Genomic DNA, 19,124 nt, shown 5'->3' on the forward strand with positions numbered 1-19,124 from the left:
GCCCCTCTTTCTTCCCAGTGTTTTCCTTCTGCCAGTCAGCCAACCTTCTATCCACGCTAGTGTCTTTCCTGTTATACAAAAGGCACTTAACTATTCAGCAGCCTCAAGTGCGGCACCCTGTCAAAACCTCGTGAAAATCCAAGTAAAGAACATCCACTGACTCTCTTTTGTCTGTTTCAACGGATTGTCAGGCAAGATTTCCCCTTAAGGAAACCATACTGACTTTGGCTTTGACTTTATCATGTGCCTCTATGCACCCTGAAAATATAATTAATTAATTAATTAAAGGTACAATGCAGAATTGGACCTCTGCACTCTTATGTCACTGAAGTAATCAATTAAATTTTTGGACTGTCTGAACTACATGTATAAGTGATGGGTGGCAAATTGGTGAACAAGATGGATACTTTGACAAAGGAAACACGTAATAGATGTGGTCAAGCAAGTAAAACTGATTAGCCAGACAGTAAAACGTGGCCTCAGTACAACATGGAGGTTCGTTCACAATGTTTGCACTGATTCCAGCTGCTTTTGTTAGATTACAAGATTGCCTTTTCTTGAACAACTACTTCACCTGTAATCATCATACAGTGAATAAACTGCAGGAATATACATCAACTCTAAGGCTTAGTAAATGCACATAGTCAATATTACTTCAGGCCTTTGTGAAAATGGTCCATTGATTTATACAGGGCCACACTTACATTAATCTACAATAGTCTGTGCCTGTTTCTTTTATCTGCACAAATGATTCATCAGTAGATTTTTCCTCAAGGTCGGACCAAGGACAAGTTATGTTAGCTTGAGTGAGAGAACTCTATCCAGAGAAAAAGACTTTACATTCTCTATCCCCTTATTTCCCCTGTTACAAGACCTCGTGCAAAGTTGTTTTTAGGCAGTTTACAAGAAGCAATCCTACTTGCGATGTTAAATCAATCACTTGATTCAATTGTGATGTTCTAAAGGATTGACTATTGGTGAGTCATCAGATGACTGTACAAACTGATGTGGGATCCACATATTCTGGTGCAGTGTGGGCAAGAGTAAGTGGTGGCTGTGGTTAGTGGGTCTTGGTTTTTCAGTCTCTCCTTTCACAGCTGCTCCTTGTTCTCTACGGCACAGCAGAGGTCGTTCTCATGTAGCACCACTCTCTCTTGAACAGATTTCCTCCAGGTGCATCCATTGAGTGCAATGTCTTCTCAGTTTTTAGATGTAATGTTGAATTTCTTAAGGTGATTTTAATGTTATCTTTGAAGCATACTCCTTTGCCCACAAGGGTTTCACTGACCTTCCTTCATCTGGGAGTAAAGGACCTAAATGGGAAATGTGAATTGGGCATCCAGACAAGAGTTTCACTAATTTGGTACATGTGACAATAATAAACCAATTTACCAGTTGGTGTTTGGGGTCGGAGGATCCTGTCCATAATTAAGCTTCAGAATAATCCTTATATCTATAAACTAAATATTAATAAATGATGGTCTTTTAGAACAGGATTCATTAAGAAACACATCCCAGAAAGATACATGTTTTGCTCAATATGGTAAATGCATAATCTAAACCAACATCATAATCTGCGGTTTGTATGGACAGAACTCTTGATCAATACTTGCATTCTTCCTTTGTGCCAGCTTTTAAAAGGGAAACAAGGGGGCCAGGAATTAACATGTACGATCATTTTTATTTTAAGTGAGTCGCGTACATGTATCGTGGTGGCATGATTATGAATGCAATTTACATACTTTTACATATAACCCACAATGCATTATTTAAACAACAAAGAATGCTTAAACAATATATTTACAATATTACTCAAATATTCTGAAATATTAAATACACAACACTCTTCCCTGCTTAGCTATAAACTCCAACTCAATATAGAATGTATCTCAACTTGACATTGACAATTCCATTGGTCAGAGTTGACCATGGATATTGCACCCTAGCTGCCTAGATATGTAAGCCTGGGCAGTACGATATGGAGAGCAAGCTCCCCCCTCTCCACACATCTGACGAACCCAAAGGAACAGCAGGGACCAATACAGTTTGGATACCCACCTCCTCCAAATCAGTATTTAGTAGATGAACCTTTGGAAGCAATTACAGCCTTGAGTCTGTGTGGATAGGTCTCTATCAGCTTTGCATATCTGGACACTGCAATTTTTTCCCCATTCTTTACAAAACTGATCAAGTTCTGTCATATTGCTAACTCTAGCCAAGATTTCACATAAGCTTTCAATGATGGCTTTCTCTTTGCCACTCTCCCATGAAGCTGTGACTGGTGAAGCACCCAGGCAACAGTTGTTGTATGCGGAGTCTTTCCTATCTCAGCCACTGAAGCTTGTTAGTCTCCCAGTGTTGTCAGGCTTCTTAGTGGCCTCCCTCACTAGTCCCCTTTTTGCACAATCACTCAGTTTTTGAGGACAGCCTGCTCTAGGCAGATTTACAGCTGTGCCATATTCTTTCCATTTCTTAACAATTGACTAAACTACTCCAAGGGATATTCAGTGACTTGGAAATTTCCTTGTATCCATCTCCTGACTTGTGCTTTTCAATAACCTTTTGGAGGAGCTGCTTCAAGTGTTCTTTGGTCTTCGTGGTGTAGTTTTGGCCAGGATACTCATTCACCTGCAGTTGGACCTTACAGATAAAGCTGTATTTTTACTACAATCAGTTGAAACACCTTGACTCTCCATTTGGAGATGTGGAGGTGATCTCCATTTAACTAATTATGTGACTTCTAAAACCACTTGGCTACACCAGTAATAATTTGGTGTGTCATATTAGTTGGGGTGTATACTTATGCAGTCAATTACTTTGTATTATATATTGGTATAATTTAGATCAATTTGTAGAGATCTATTTTCACTTTGACATGAAAGTTTTTCTGTTGATCAGTGTCAAAAAAGTCAAATTAAATCATGTGATTCAATGTTGAAAGCAAAATATGAAAACTTCCAAGGGTTATGAATATTTTTATAGGAACTGTATATATGCATACAGTTTATACAGTATATGATATAATACAACCATGTGGACATCCACAGCATGGTAAGTTCTAAATTGTCCCATTAAGGTCTAAAGATTTAATGGCTGTGAAGGCTTTCTTACTCTTGTGACGTAATGTCTTTCTTGACAAGGGACATCATTCTGTTCAGCAAATGAGACCTGTGACTGTGAAAACAATCTTAGGTTCTAGGGCCTCCTCCTTTATGAGGTGATTGTAGAAGTTGACTCTGAGACTGCAATAAGTGGTCTGACAGTTCTGGACACCTTTGTTCTTTTCGCAGCTTTTCCCTCTGGATTTTCTTCACACCTTGCTTCTCTCCCATCCTGGCTTCTTTTGCTGTCTTTATCCCCTTCTCAACGCCTTTCGTGAATGTGCTCCCTTTCCTTATCTTTGGTTCTGTCACGATCCCTATCATGGTCTCACTCATGGTCCCAATCTCACTCACACTCTCACTTACATTTTTTCTCTCTATCTCTTGCCCTTTTCCAACTTGTCTTTTTTCTTGCCTTCCTTTTTCTTTTTTCTAAATTGTGCATCTAAAGTTGGGAAGGTTCATTTAGTTCTTTGAAGTATTCTCTTACTAATCCTCCTGTTGCTCCCTTTATGATCTGATCTCTCCACTTGAGTTTCCTCATCCATCACATCATCTGATGAACCCTCTGTTTTCACAATTCCATTGACTCCTTTCTTTCTGATCTTTCTGGGCTGTGGTCTTTGCATCTACTTTTACATGCAGCTTTTTTGTCTTCCACTTTAAGTTCATGCAGTTACCTTAATACACGCAGAGAGATTCTGGTTCCTAATGCTGAAAAAAACTGAATTCTTGCAACTTTCCTGAAGCTCCTTGAACTCTCTTCCAACTTAAAACCAAACCGCATTTCACAATTAACTGCCTACTCAACATAACAGAAACTTTCTCAGATATGTTGCCTGCAAAAACTGTTGTAGTCATACCACTGCCTTCATCACTTTCACAATTTCTCTGAGCATCATAGTGCTTCCTTGGTCTAATAGGCTTTCCAACCAGAGGTACAGAGGTTGACACCAACTCCTGTTTGCCTTCTGATGGGCAGTGGTTCATGGTGTACAGCATGGAGGCAGTGTGGCATCATCCAGAACCTTTCTTAATTCGCTTTCAGTTGACTCTATTACAGGGGATGATAGCATGCAAATGGTGAATGGATCTCCAATCAAGTTGTAGTTGGCTCAGCCACTCACATCCTCACAAAGCTGGCCCTCCAATTCTACCATATTCAAGCCCAATGGGGCTTTCCATTCCAGAGCAACACAGACAAATAGCTGGAAGAACTCAGCAGGTTAGGCAGCATTCATGAAGGGAAAGGAACAATCGGCGTTTTAAAATCACAAGTGATTCTGCAAATCATTAACATGAGAACACATGCAAAATGCTAGAGGAACTCAGCAGGTCAGGCAATATCTATGAAACTATCTATGATAGTTGATGTTTTGGGCTGAGACCCTTCTTTAGGACTGGAAAGGAAGGGGGAAGGTAACAGTAAGGGAGAGGAAGGTGGATAGCTAGAAATTAACTATAGGTGAAGCCAGGTGGGTGGGAATGGTAAAGAGCTGGAGAGGAGAGTGGACCATAGAAGAAAGGGAAAGAGGAGGGGACCAAGAGGAAGGTGATAGGCAAGTGATAAGAGTCCAGAGTGGGAAATAGAAGAGTGGAAGGGGATGGAATTTTTTTTTACCTGAAGGAGAAATTGACATTCATGCTTCAGGTTGGAGGCAACCCAGATGGAATATAAGGTGTTGCTCTTTCACCCAGAGGATGGCTTCATTGGCTCACAAGAGGAAACCATAGACCAACATGTTGGAACAGGAATGTAAGTCGGAATTAAAATGTTTGGCTACTGGAAAGTTCTACTTTTGGCAGATGGAGACAAGGTGCTCGACGAAGTGGTCACCCAATTTATGACAGGTCTCGCCAATGTAGTGGAAATTCAGAGTAACATATGCAAAATACTGGAGAAACTCAGCAGTTCAGGCAGCGTCCATGGAGGGAAATGAACAGTTGACGTTTCGATGAGCTCTGAGGAGACATTGACTATTCGCTTTCCTCTGTAAATGCTTCCTGACCTTGATGCTGCATCCCTTGTGTCTCCATTTTCCATTCTGTTTTTCTTCCTAACAATGCAGTTCAGTGTGTGACATTTTAAGTACATGTCTGAATCCATGGAGATAAAAATGTACATTCAATAATGATGCATTTACTTTAATGCCCTACACACTACCTCCCATGATAAGTGTTGAGGCTAAAATGCCAATTAGTTTCTGTTCTAAATGATGCCAGCAAAGCTTATTTGCTGATTCACTGGTGTTTTGGAGAATGGGATTGGATAGGGGATAGGTGACTGAACATGTCAGCTGATTATTAAACTTGTCATTATCGAGTTCTGCTTCCGCTCCAAGTGTGGCTCTGGTTAAATATGACATCCTCAATATTTCCGTTGGGCTAGATCCATTCTGAAAGAAAACAAAAAACATTGAGATCAAAGAAATTTGTAACTGGGGTGGGGGGAGAGCATGCTTACTGAGAATTAGTGAAATGTAATGCAGCAGCTATCAACAGAAATAAATATACAGTGTGGTTAGTTTTGCATTCTTTTGTCAACCTTGTGTCGTGTGAATTATTTTCATCAATATTTTTTGTTCCTGTTCAGATTTATTTTATGTTCGCACCGGAAGCAAGTGACACTCACGAACTGCTCCCAGTGTAATCCTCGGACTGTGTTGGTTGTCAACTCAAACATACGTATTTCACTGTATGTTTCGATGTTTTGATATCATCATCATCATCATGTGCTGTGTCATATGACATGGATGATCATGATCTCATGACCATGATTGTTCTTGGCAATTTTTTCTACAGAAGTGGTTTGCCATTGCCTTCTTCTGGGCAGCGTGTTCTCAAGACGGGTGACCGCAGCCATTATTAATACTCCCCAGAGATTGTCTGCCTGGCATCAGTGGTCGCATAACCTTCTGATCTGCACCAGCTGCTCGTACAACCAGCCACAACCCACTGCCATGGCTTCACATGACCCTGATTAGGGTGGGAGGGGGTTCTAGGCAGGTACTACACCTTGCCCTGCAGGCTAGCGGAGTGAAGGAGCGCCTTACACCTCCTTTGGTGGAGATGTATCTCCACCCTGCTACCCAGGTTACACGTGATAAGTAAAATAAATTTTTTCTAGTATTTATGAATGTCTTGAATTTTGCACAAATATTCCTCTTAAAAATGTTTCCCTGTTAAATTAAGGAGGTAGAACAAATTTCTGATATCTGGGAAAATTGTATTTATGTATCTGCCTATGCATGTTTGTGAATGCACATTGTTAACAATTAGAAGCTGATTTTAGATCATGAGCTGGGTGTAGATCCCCTGTATTAAGAATGTTCAGTTAGTTTTATACTGAGTATCGGGCTTCATTTAATCTAAGTGGTCAAAGTCTGATTGTCCTTATTATTAATGGATTATGCAAGTATTTTACCCCTTCATATTATCTTACCTTGTTTTTGAATTTAGATGAATCTAGGACATTGGGGTTTCAAATGACCCCTGACTCTGCTTGGTTCCTTGTCCTCTGAAAATTCTTAATCTGATTCTGCTCAGTCCTACACGGAGGTGCTGCTCAGTGTACTGACATCTTAAATATTTAACTCCAGAGTGCATCTTCCTGTGGATTGGGATGAAACCACCCCACAGTATTAATTAAAAACACGGCACAGGAGAATTTTGAAAGCACACAGGTCAGGCATGGTCTGGAAGGGGTTATTGTTCTAATCAGGGCTACAATAATGAAGTTGGATTTGTATGGCCACAGAGCAAAGGCTGGGAAATAGAAGTAGTTTCAGTAATATGAACATGGTGAGCTGGAGTTGGTAATGGGATGAGCTCCCACTGCCAATTAAATTATTAAATGCCCCCAATGGCGGTGCCTCAAATAGCCTCTAACAATCAAGTCCAGCTTCTGGCCTTCACATGTGGCTTAATTACCAAGCCCAGTGGAACCATTTCTATTGACAGGAGAAGGGGCAATAGAAGGTTAGTGGCACCTTAAAACCAATCACTTTGGGCAGATAGGGATAGTCTGCTATGGTTGGCAGGCCATCGAGGAGAAGGCAAACTCTGATCTCGTATCTCCACTGCCTTGCAGCTGTAACCACTCACGGGAAAGGCTTCAGGAGTGAACTCTGAGGGGAAGATCTGGAGCAGGAGTCCCTAAGGCTACATCAAGTTCAAAGGTGACTGGCAACTCCTGCAACGCTGCTGTTCTCTGTATCAGCCTCTGCCATTCCTTTGGGTTCATCACCTGCTTGGAAAGGGGGAGCATCAGCATCTGGTATGGAGGGGCCACTGCACACGATGAGAAAAGCATGCATGCTCACCCAGCTCCATTATGGCACTAGCCTCCCCAGTATAGAAGACATCTTCACAGCATCCATCATTAAGGATCCCTATCACCCAGGGCATGCCCTCTTCTCATTGCTACCATAAGAGAGGAGGGGCAGGAGCCTGAAGGTACACTTATTTAGGAACAGCTTCTTCCCCTCTGCTAACAGATTTCTGAACAGACAATGAACCAACCCATGAACACTATCTCACTTTTTGCATTGCTTATTTAATTAATTAATTTATACATATAAATATCTGTGTTTATATGTGTACACACACATACAGTGAATTCTGGTTAATTGGGCCATCACTTAATCGAGGCAGATGCCTATCAGACGACTCTTAAAGAACAAAAATCTAACTGAGAAAATAGCCAGGATTCCCTTAGTTTATTTGGAACACTATGTCTCTTAATAAGGACAGGAGAATTGCCAAACAGTTTCTAACTAGCATCCATCACGTGCACTCATGTGGCTGTTAGACACTACACAGTACTTAGAGCAAACATTTTTAAAATAGTGCCATTTGCATGTGTTCATGTTTTAAAAAACTGATCTTTTTTCACTGAACTAAGCAGTAAAACCATTCTGAACTAATTTGCTCACTGCGGTTTCAAGCATTCAGATTTGGAGATGTCAAAAACAGCCGGGAGTGAAAATGAAATGATTTCTCTACTTGAACAAGCTAGGAACTGTTATGTTCTGTAAGTGCAGAAGCTAACTGAAAGAAAAGCACAGGGAGACTGATAAACGTGTACTCTACTTCGTTCTTTAGTGAGGTGCGCACTTATGACATAGTGGCATAATGACGTATGCCGTTCACATACTTTTACATATAACCTGTAATTAATTAAGTAATAATAAAGAATGCTTAATCAAACAATATATTGACAATAATACTGAAATATTAAATACACAACAGGAACAACAAAGAATTAGAATTTATTGACCTTGAATGTTATCTTTGGTACCCGCCAGGCACTCAGCTGTGGTTCCAAGTAGCTGTTTGCATATGAAAATGGTCACACCCTGGTACACCACTTCAACAGGCGGGTTAAACCAGGTGAGGGTAGCTGGTAGGTCTCATACCCCGGTGAAATAGGGTACTCCTGTCCTAGCATACAAAGTCGGCTCTGATGGTCTGGGCAGATGAGATCTATAGTGAAATTCAACAGCCAGGAAGGCTACAGGGAGAGCAAAGGGCATAATGAGACACGGAAGAAGTTATGGGCATCCACTGCAACCGAGGAAGACCCCAGTTGTGACTCCCATCACAGGCCCCAGACTTCTGAGATTGAGAGAGTGGAACTGCCCCAGTGCAACAGTTTTTCCACTTTAAAAACTCTCCTGCTCAAGTTTTCAGTCATTGTCAGATACGATGGGCAACTACCAGTAGTATGGAGAGTGTTCTGTCTTTCATTTAACTGTAATTTGTTCCGTATTTCATTTAAATACATAATTTGTTACTCAGTTAAACAGCAGTTTGTCATTTTTATACATTTTTAACTTTCCATTAAACATTGACTAATTGGATCAGCCCACTTAATTGGGCTAAAATACACTGGTTCCAATTAAGCAGAATCTATTAGATATATATAATATACAGTAAATGTATGTATTGCACTGTATTGCTGCCACAACACAACAAATTTCACAATTTATATCAGTGATAATAAACCGGATTTTGATTCTGATTCAGTTTCTGATTACTCTTTAAATTTATAACTCTAATTTTGAAAATCCATCCATGATGCAAACTAAATATTTATGCTGATAGGGCTACTGAATCAAATGCTTCTTTCATGTTTCCACATAAGATGTTATTGAAGGACAAGATGGTGCTGGTGATATATGGCAGCTGTCATATAACTGCTAGATATTCTACTAGATGTAAGTCTTCTTCTGAAATGCAATTGCTGCAATCTGCAGCCTGTAATTTCTCTTTAAGAACCTTCTAAACAAACTGATGATTTTATGATCTCTTGAAGGATTCGGTGAACCTGACTCTTAGGTACAGCACCTTAAAGCTTACGAAGTTTGGCCATCTTTGGAAGAGAGGGCACCAGGGTGGACTTCGAGTCAGATTAAAGTGCCAAGGCCCGAGAGTGGAAAATAAGCCAGTGTTCAGCCCCACTACTCTGCACCAAACAAGATCTCTTACCTGGGCCCATGCCAACTGCCTGCGTTTGACCCGTCTCCCTCTCTTCTTGATACTACCATTGGGCAGGTGCTGCGGTCGTCTTGGGTCAACTGTTTGGAAACAGTTATTGCCCTCCAACCATCGAGGTCTTGGACTGGTATGGATGGCTTTCCTCGCTTCAGTGCTGAATTGACTCCACATCCGGGGAGTCCACGACTTTTGGGGACTCTGCAACTCATGCTCTCAGTATTATGTGTTAACTTTTTTTATTAGTTGCACAATTTTTCCTCTTTTCTGCATTGGATAGAAACATAGAAAACCTATAGCACAATACAGGTCCTTTGGTGCCAAACATGTCCATACCTTAAAAATTGCTAGGCTTACCTATAGCCCTCTATTTTTCTAAGCTCCATGTACCTATATAAAAGCCTCTTAAAGACCCTACCGTATCCACCTCCACCACCGTTGCCAGCAGCCCATTCCACGCAGTCACCACTCTCTGAGTAAAAAACTTACTCCCCAACTCCTTAAACCTGTGTCCTCTTGTGGCAACCATTTCAGCCCTGGGAAAAAGCCTCTGACTATCCACACAATCAATGCCTCTCATCATCTTATACACCTCTATCAGGTCACCTCTCATCCTCCGTCACTCGAAGGAGAAAAGGCTGAGTTCACTCAACCTATTCTCATAAGGCATGCTCCCCAATCCAGGCAACATCCTTGTAAATCTCCTCTGCACCCTTTCTCTGGCTTCCACACGTTCCTATAGTGAGGCGACCAGAACTGAGCACAGTACTCCAAGTGGGGTCTGGCCAGGGTTCTATATAGCTGCAACATTACCTCTTGGCTCCTCAATTCAATTTCACAATTGATGAAGGTCAATACACCGTATGCCTTCTTAATCACAGAGTCAACCTGTGGATGTTTCTTGGCCTTAGTTATGTGTGGTTTTTCATGGATTCTGTTGACAGGATATTTGGGAGTGTGGAGGAACAGAGGGATCTGGGGGTACATGTCCACAGATCCCTGAAAGTTGCCTCACAGGTAGATAGGGTAGTTAAGAAAGCTTATGGAGTGTTAGCTTTTATAAGTTGAGGGATAGAGTTTAAGAGTAACAGGGTAATGATGCAGCTCTATAAAAGCTGCATTCCCATTCCCATTCTGATATGTCTATCCATGGCCTCCTCTATTGTCAAAATGAATCCAAACTCAGGTTGGAGGAACAACACCTTATATACCGGCTGGGTAGCCTCCAACCTGATGACATGAACATTGACTTCTCTAACTTCTGTTAATGCCCCTCCTCCCCTTCTTACCCCATCCCTGACATATTTAATTGTTTGCCTGTTCTCCATCTCCCTCTGGTGCTTCCCCACCCCCTTTCTTTCTCCTGAGGCCTCCCGTCCCATGATCCTTTCCCTTCTCCAGTTCTGTATCACTTTTGCCAATCACCTTCCCAGCTCTTAGCTTCATCCCATCCCCTCCGGTCTTCTCCTATCATTTTGCATTTCCCCCTCCCCCCATTACTTTCAAATCTCTTACTATTTTTCCTTTCAGTTAGTCCTGACGAAGGGTCTCGGCCCGAAATGTCGACAGTGCTTCTCCCTATAGAAGCTGCCTAGCCTGCTGTGTCCTACTAGCATTTTGTGTGTGCAGCTCTATAAAACTCTGGTCAGGCCACACTTGGAGTACTGTGTCCAGTTCTGGTCGCCTCACTATAGGAAGGATATGGAAGCATTAGAAAGGGTACAGAGGAGATTTACCAGGATGCTACCTGGTTTAGAGAGTATGCATTATGATCAGAGATTAAGGGAGCTAGGGCTTCACTCTTTGGAGAGAAGGAGGATGAGAGGAGACATGATAGAGGTGTAAAAAAATATTAAGAGGAATAGACAGAGTGGACAGCCAGCACCTCTTCCCCAGGGCACCACTGCTCAATACAAGAGGACATGGCTTTAAGGTAAGGGGAGGGAAGTTCAAGGGGGATATTAGAGGAAGGTTTTTTACTCAGAGAGTGGTTGGTGCGTGGAATGCACTGCCTGAGTCAGTGGTGGAGGCAGATACACTAGTGTAATTTAAAAGACGACTAGACAGGTATATGGAGGAATTTAAGGTGGAGGGTTATATGGGAGGCAGGATTTAAGGGTCAGCTCAACAATGTGGGCCGAAGGGCCTGTACTGTGCTGTATTGTTCTATGCTCTATTTAATTCTTTATTTTCCTGTGGTACCTGCAAGAAAATGTATCCAAAGGTTGTACGTAATATACATACTTCGATAAAAAATTTACTTTGAACTTTGAACATTAATGTCATCTTCCTTGGTCCATTTCTGACGGAGGGATACAGAATTGGATAGGGCAGATAGCAAGAAACTTCTCATCAAGGAGAGATCTCTAAAACTAGACCATAGATTTAAGGTAGGGATAACATGTTCAGAGGAAAAGTGATGAAGAGATTCCTAGCCAGGGGCTAGTTGAAACTTAGTGCCTGAGGGAAGAACATTTTAGAAAAATCCTGTAAGTGTTTCAATCACCAATGCTTAGAATGCTATGAGCGAAGCACCGGTAAATGGACTAGTATATATGGATAGAGTCACAAAGTTATACAGCATAAAAATAGGCCTTTGGCCCGTCTTATCCATGTTAAGGGGCCTACGTGAGTTAGTCCCATTTACCTGCAGTTGGCCCCTATCCCTCTGAACCCTTCCTATACTGTTGAAATGTCTTTTAAACATTGTGATTGCACCCTTGTCTAGCATTTCCTCCAGTACTGGAGCAAAGAGTCTGTTTCTGTGCCTTTGTAACTTTATGTTATGTTTTTAAAAAAAACAATTAAGTAAGTAGACAGATGAACGTTTTCAACTAGTTATGAATCATTTCATTATTTCCTCCTAGTCAGCTTCCAGTTCCACATTTGCAGAAAATATTCATTGAGATAATTGTGACCTAATCCTTAACTCAGATATTAGTTCTGATGCATGTTGATTCATGTAATAAATCTCCTATTTATATATTGTTATGAACCCCGTAACTGGGTGTCTTACCAGCAAAGATCGGAATAGCTGTTGAAGTCTGATGAAACTATTTTAACAGTATTTATTAGTAAAAATACACAAAAATAATATCAATGCAAATATACAGATAATATACGTCATCAATACTAAACCTAAAAGTGCGGGTATAGTAATAATCAATAAGAAATAAGCTCTATTGTTGTCTAGGGGATAATGAATTGTCCAATGGAAATATAAAGTTCAGTTCATACAGGCTGCAGTCGTTGTTGATCACTGTGTTGCAATTGTTGGAGAGAGAGAGAGAGAGAGAGAGAGAAACTTGCCGACTTTCCTTGTACGATCTTGATCCGTATCCGTCCTTTAGCTAGACCGTTCCAATGGAGGACTCGCCACCCAGGCAAGGGTGGACACACACACAAGCCCCCACCGGTCTCGTAGCGTCTCTCCTGGTGCATCTGAGGGATGTTCCCCAGACCCTACTTTTATCCTCACTCACGGGGTCTCAGGTGTCAATCAGGTTGGGATGATGCAATCCCTCAATCAGACCACTCTGGCTGCCCCCTGAGGGGTTTCAATGAATAGTACAGTACTCAATACACAATTCCTCTTTCAAGAGACAATAGCAGTAATCTCTCTCTGTCAATAGGAGACATTCCACCTTGTGTATTCTGGCGTTGTCTTTCTCTCATTTCCTGGTATCAGACCCGAAATAATAGCGATCTTGCGATTCTCAAAAAGGGGGGGGGGGGCGGGGGTGGGCAATGGCGATTCTGTACCCTTCTGCCCATCAGAATTGCTGCTCATTCGTAACACCCCCCCCCCCATCCTTCTAAGGATTTTTACCACAGGGAAAAAATTAACTACTACAGTCTTACAGAATTTCAGAATCTAACACAATACAGAAGTTTTTTCACTACAGAGTAATACAGTTATACATTCAATTCAGCACCTAGATAAACAGTCAGCAAGCACATTATCACTTCCCTTAATATCTTAATATCTTGTACCTAATAAAATTCCTCTAGCATCAGACTCCAATTTAATAACCACCTATTTTTATTTCTTTTCTTCAGCAGAACAAAATGAAAGAGTTGTGATCTTAGCTTACGTGTATATTACAAAAGTTTATGCAAATACTAATCTTTATTTTACTTTCAAACTTAACAGTCAATCTTCCTTGGTGTTGTCTTTATTATTTACATGCTTTGTCGAAATCCCTTAAATCCAGATCCTGTTATTTAAAGTGGCATTTTTTTCAACCTTCGCCCCTTTTCCACTTAATTCTCACGTGGTTAGCTTGCTTACCAGTGTGGAATAGGCTTTTGCATGCTCCTTTCATAGGAGTTATTTTATCAACAATGTTTTCCAAACTTAGCCCATTTTCTGAACTTCCACACAATTCTTTATTTTTAAGCAAGTCATTAGTTTTATCTTCAGCACCCTTCATTCTATTAGTTTTCAGTTTAATATCTGCAAGAGATCCCTCTTTGTCCAAACAACATTTCAAATTCTGCCTCTTCACAGCACACCCTTGAATAACATTAGCGAGTGGGGTACCTTTACATTCCAAATCAAATTGTAATTGATTCACAGGCACCTTGGTAGCAAGCCATTGTTCCTTCAGCCTGGTTACTGCTTCTGACACCAATCCAGACTTTAAATTTTCTTTAGTCAACTTAGGAACTACCCTTTTCCCTTCTCCTTCAATGATAATATCCACATCACCACCTTTTATCTCCTCACTAACTTTTAACACACCTTCGAACACAAACAACTGGGAATTCTCACTTCCCACTATTACCAAGGTTAACCCTTTCTTCACTGAACCAAGTCCATCTGACCCAAAAGGACTTCATTCCTTTTTAACAGAATCAGATACCTCAGACTTTTCCTGAGTTTCATTACTAGGTTCAGTACCATGTGCATCCACATCTTGAACACGCCCAAACGGGACATCTGCCTCTTCCAGGCTTTCAATACCTGTCCCCTTTTCAAATTCTAAGTTCCCCTGATCCTCCCAGTTACTCCCTGGGCAACTCCCTTCTGGAGTAAACTCAACCCTGCGGGTTAAAACAACCTCATCTGCCAACCCAGCAGACTCCTTCAAGGTAATGGCATCCTTTTCATCTAGGACTGCCCTTATTTCATTATTGGGAACACCTTTAAAATTTTCAACTTCATCAAACAGTTCTGTCAAGCCAGACAGATCACCCATGTCCAACCCTAGACCTTCTAACAGCCTTATCTGTTACTCATTTTTACTCCGTGCCTCTATAAATTTCCTCCTGGCTAAGGGTAGGTCTACCTCCTCTCCTTTGCTCTCTTTCACCTCCCTATTCTCCGTTTTACCACCCCCAACCCCTCTTGGTACAGGGTCGGTAAAAACGTCTCAGCCAAATCGATACTGGACTGATTTAAACTGGTCTCTTTCTCAGCTGCCTTTCTCGACATGCTGCGAGTGATCGCGCATGAGGGATAGATCTTGGAATCTAGGGGCGGATCCTCAACACTTACAGGCTTGCTCGTCAGCTTCATTGCTGACCAAACCTCACCCCCGGCTAAATTGTTACCAAGAAGGACGTCCACGCCAGCTCCCGGGAATTCTGATCGCACCCCTATTTCAACTGGTCCCGTTACCAGCTCACAATTTATAATGATCCTATGCAAAGGCACAGCTTCTGTCCCTTTTCCTATGCCTCTCAAAGCTACCTCTCCAGTCTCAGAACCAAAATCTAGTACCTTACCGAGAATCAATGACTGCTCAGCTCCAGTATCTCTCCAGATCCTCACTGGAACTGGTGTTTCTTCCTCTTTCACAGACACGGTCCTTTCTGAAATAAATTTCTCATACCCCTCTCGTATTCTGTCTACCTGGGGCTTTCTCGTCGATTTACTGATCACCACAATACATCCTGTAGGGACTGCTGCTTTCCCTTTTCCTGTCTCCTTCCTTGGAGCAAAGCACTTAGATGCAGTATGACCCACCTTTCCATAATTAAAACAGGTCAAGCCAGGACTCCTCCTGCCATCTTGCCTTTCTTCCTCCTTATTTTTACCACTAGCTTCCGGCTGAATTTCTGCCTCAGCCGGCGGGCTTTCTCTACCATTCTCCATGTCCAGCTCATGTTGCCTCTGTTTCTCCTTCTCCTCATACTCCCTCTCCTTTTCAGCTCTTTCCTTCTCCTTTTCAGCTGCTTCCAGCTGTTTTAACCCACGTTCATGCTCCCTCTTCTTGTCTTCCACGTCTAGCCTCGATTTTTCCAACTCTAACTGAACCGTCCCACTAGCTGGTACCTTTTCAGGGATATTGTCCAATACCTCAGCCGAAAACACATTCGTCTCAATATAATACTGAGTTATGGCCCTCCACATCTCCCACTTTTTCATTGACAACCTCACCTCTGCGAGATTTAGTCCTTTCGCAATATTTACCAAGTCTGACTTTGTGGCCCCCTCTAGCACCTTCAAAGTTGGGTTTTGTGTAAATTCATCTACATCCATCTTTGCTGGTTTCCCGTCTGGTTACCCGCGCAACCAGATCCAAGTCTGGACTTAAAAGCCCGATTTACTGGCCCCCCAATTTGGTATCAAATCTCGAGACGAGGCCCCAAGTTGTTACAAACTCTGTAACTGGGTGTTTTACCAGCAAAGATAGGAGTAGCCATTGAAGTCTGATGATACTATTTTTAACAGTATTTATTAGTAAAAATACACAAAAATAATATCAATGCAAATATACAGATAATATATGTCATCAATACTAAACCTAATAGTGCGGGTATAGTAATAATCAATAAGAAATAAGCTCTATCGTTGTCTAGGTGATAATGAATTGTCCGATGGAAATATAAACTTCAGTTCAGTTCATACAGGCTGCAGTCATTGATCACTGTGTTGCAATTGTTGGAGAGAGAGAGAGAAACTTGCCGACTTTCCTTGTACAATCTTGATCCGTATCCGTCCTTTAGCTAGACTGTTCCAATGGAGGACTCGTCACCCAGGCAAGGGTGGACACACACACAAGCCCCCACTGGTCTCGTAGCGTCTCTCCTGGTGTGTCTGAGGGGTGTTCCCCAGACCCTACTTTTATCCTCACTCACGGGGTCTCAGGTGTCAATCAGGTTGGGATGATGCAATCCCTCAATCAGACCACTCTGGCTGCCCCCTGAGGGGTTTCAATGAATAGTACAGTACTCAATACACAATTCCTCTTTCAAGAGACAATAGCAGTAATCTCTCTCTGTCAATAGGAGACATCCCACCTTGTGTATTCTGGTGTTGTCTCTCTCTCATTTCCTGGGTATCAGACCCGAAATAATAGCGATCTTGCGATTCTCAAAAGTGGGGGTGCGGGCATTGGCGATTCTGTACCCTTCTGCCCATCAGAGTTGCTCCTCATTCGTAACAATATTTATCTGTAAAATAGAACAATTAGTTTAATTAGGAAGCTGGTTTAGATCACATCCTGGGTAGATATACTGTAATTGCGTGTTTTATTTTTGTTTCAGAAACATTTTTAACATTTTTATCCCAGGAACCATCTCCCATTTGTTTCCTTAATTCAAGTGCAGCCTGTTTTCTGTCAGTTGCTGAGTGTCTGGCACTCGATGCCTCGCAATGTTAGTTTAAATTCACAGATGGCTGTATCCAGCTGCCTGCAGATACCTCTTGCAATGTGATGTGATCTGGGCTGGTTGCACAGAGCGAAAACAAACCACTCCTTTAATGGAGTATATCATGGAAAGAAGAGATGCACTCAGGCAAGTAGGTTTGTAAAGTACTTTCGATTCTTTTCACAGAATGATAATTGCTATGAAAAGGATGGGCGGTAGATGCTCAGTTGCTGCTAGTACTCCTGGATACTGAGAGATGGGTAATTGTGAGGATGCAGCAGGAATATGATTGTATCAAATAGCAAAATGGCAGAACAGAGACTGTATGGCTTGCTGCTCCTATTTTCTTTGCTTTAATGTTCCTAATAAAACATCTTATAAGACATTATCTTTACATGCAGCTAAAGCCAAATCCTCTAAAAGCTGTGAAAAACACAAACTAAAATTAACATTCTATGTATGCATTACTGTAGTGTTCTAATTCTACAAGAGCAGATTTGTCTACAATTAATCTCAGGGGCTCGAGCTCAAAGACTGAGAAAGAACAACATCTCATTTTCATGCTCCAGATCTGAGATTCTTGTTGGTTTGTTGAGCTTAGTTGTAAAGGCAAAGGTAATGCCTTCAGAATGGATTGAAGGCAGCCTAAATGCTTCCAAATGAGGGAGAGGCTAATTTACAGAAGAGTATATGAACTATGTACACTCGGTGGCCACATAATTCAGTACAGGAGTGATTCAGTACAGCGTGATCTTCTGGTGCTTTTAGCCCATCTCTTAAACATCTGATGTGTTATGTTTTCAGAGATGGTCTTCCACACACCCAGCCATAACGCATGATTACTTGAGTTACTGTCGCTTTCCTGTCAGCTTGAACCAGGCTGGCCATTCTCCTCTGTCCTCTCTCATTAAGAAAGTGTTTTCACATACAGAACTACCGCTGACTGGAGGTCTTTTTTTATCACACCATTCTCAGGAAACTTTAGAGCCGCGTTCTCAATCTTTTTAATGCCATGATGCCTTGCCATTAACCAAGGGATCTGTGGACCCCAGCTTGGGAACTCCTGCTTTAGAGACTGTTGTGTATAAAAATCCCGAGATCAGTAGTTTCTGAGATACTCAAACCACCCCGTCTGGCACCAACTATCATTCCATGGTCAAAGTCACTTAGATCACATTTCTTTCCCATTCTGATGTTTGGTTGGAACAACAGCTGAACCTCTTGACCATGTCAGCATGCTGTTATGCATTGAGTTGCTGCCACATGATTGGCTGATGAGATCTTTGCATTAATGAGCAGGCATACTGATGTAGCTGATAAAGTGGCCACCAGTTGTACATGTTAGGACTTTAAGATGAAGACTTTAGCTGCAGATTGAACATTTGTGAGCAGCCACACTTATGTGAATCTACTGTAAAATGCGTTAACAACATGAGCATATTGCCACAAATAGAAGAGCACATTCCATGGTTATGAATACATCGCAAACTAATCTCCTCTTTTCTCAAACAACTCTGGCATAGGAGTTACACGCCTATGTTGACATTTGATTACTCTATAATAAATCTTCCTATTCCTGCAGGTTTCTTATTGAATCTACTTCAGAACACTGGATCTGATCTTACTATAGTCAAGTTAGAAATGAAATTTGAATTGGTTTATTACTGTCAGATATACAAAGATACAGTGAAAAGCTTGTCATGCAGACATCAGATCATTACTCAGGTAGAACAATAACAATGCAGAATAAAGTGTAACATCTACAAAGAAAGTGCAGTGCAGGTGAACAGTAAGGTGCAAGATCATAAAGGTCATGAGGTCAAGAGTCCATCTTCTTGCACAAGAGGTCCATTCAACATCTAGACTTGGTTCATCCCTGACAGATCTGATTGCCATTTACTCCTGATGTTATTACCAGTCTTACTCCTC

At 41.5% G+C, this 19,124-nt stretch overlaps 1 long non-coding RNA gene across 1 annotated transcript; it reads left to right on the top strand.

The window, feature by feature from the left end:
- Positions 1 to 1,344: 1,344 nt before the first annotated feature.
- LOC132396039 (uncharacterized) lies at positions 1,345 to 10,238 on the top strand. Its single transcript, XR_009512817.1, has 3 exons — positions 1,345 to 7,279; positions 9,247 to 9,319; positions 9,418 to 10,238. It is a non-coding gene; the product is annotated as an uncharacterized LOC132396039 (long non-coding RNA).
- The last annotated feature ends 8,886 nt before the right edge of the window (positions 10,239 to 19,124 follow it).

Source organism: Hypanus sabinus, chromosome 6, assembly GCF_030144855.1.
Source record: "Hypanus sabinus isolate sHypSab1 chromosome 6, sHypSab1.hap1, whole genome shotgun sequence".
Lineage (NCBI taxonomy): Eukaryota > Metazoa > Chordata > Chondrichthyes > Myliobatiformes > Dasyatidae > Hypanus > Hypanus sabinus.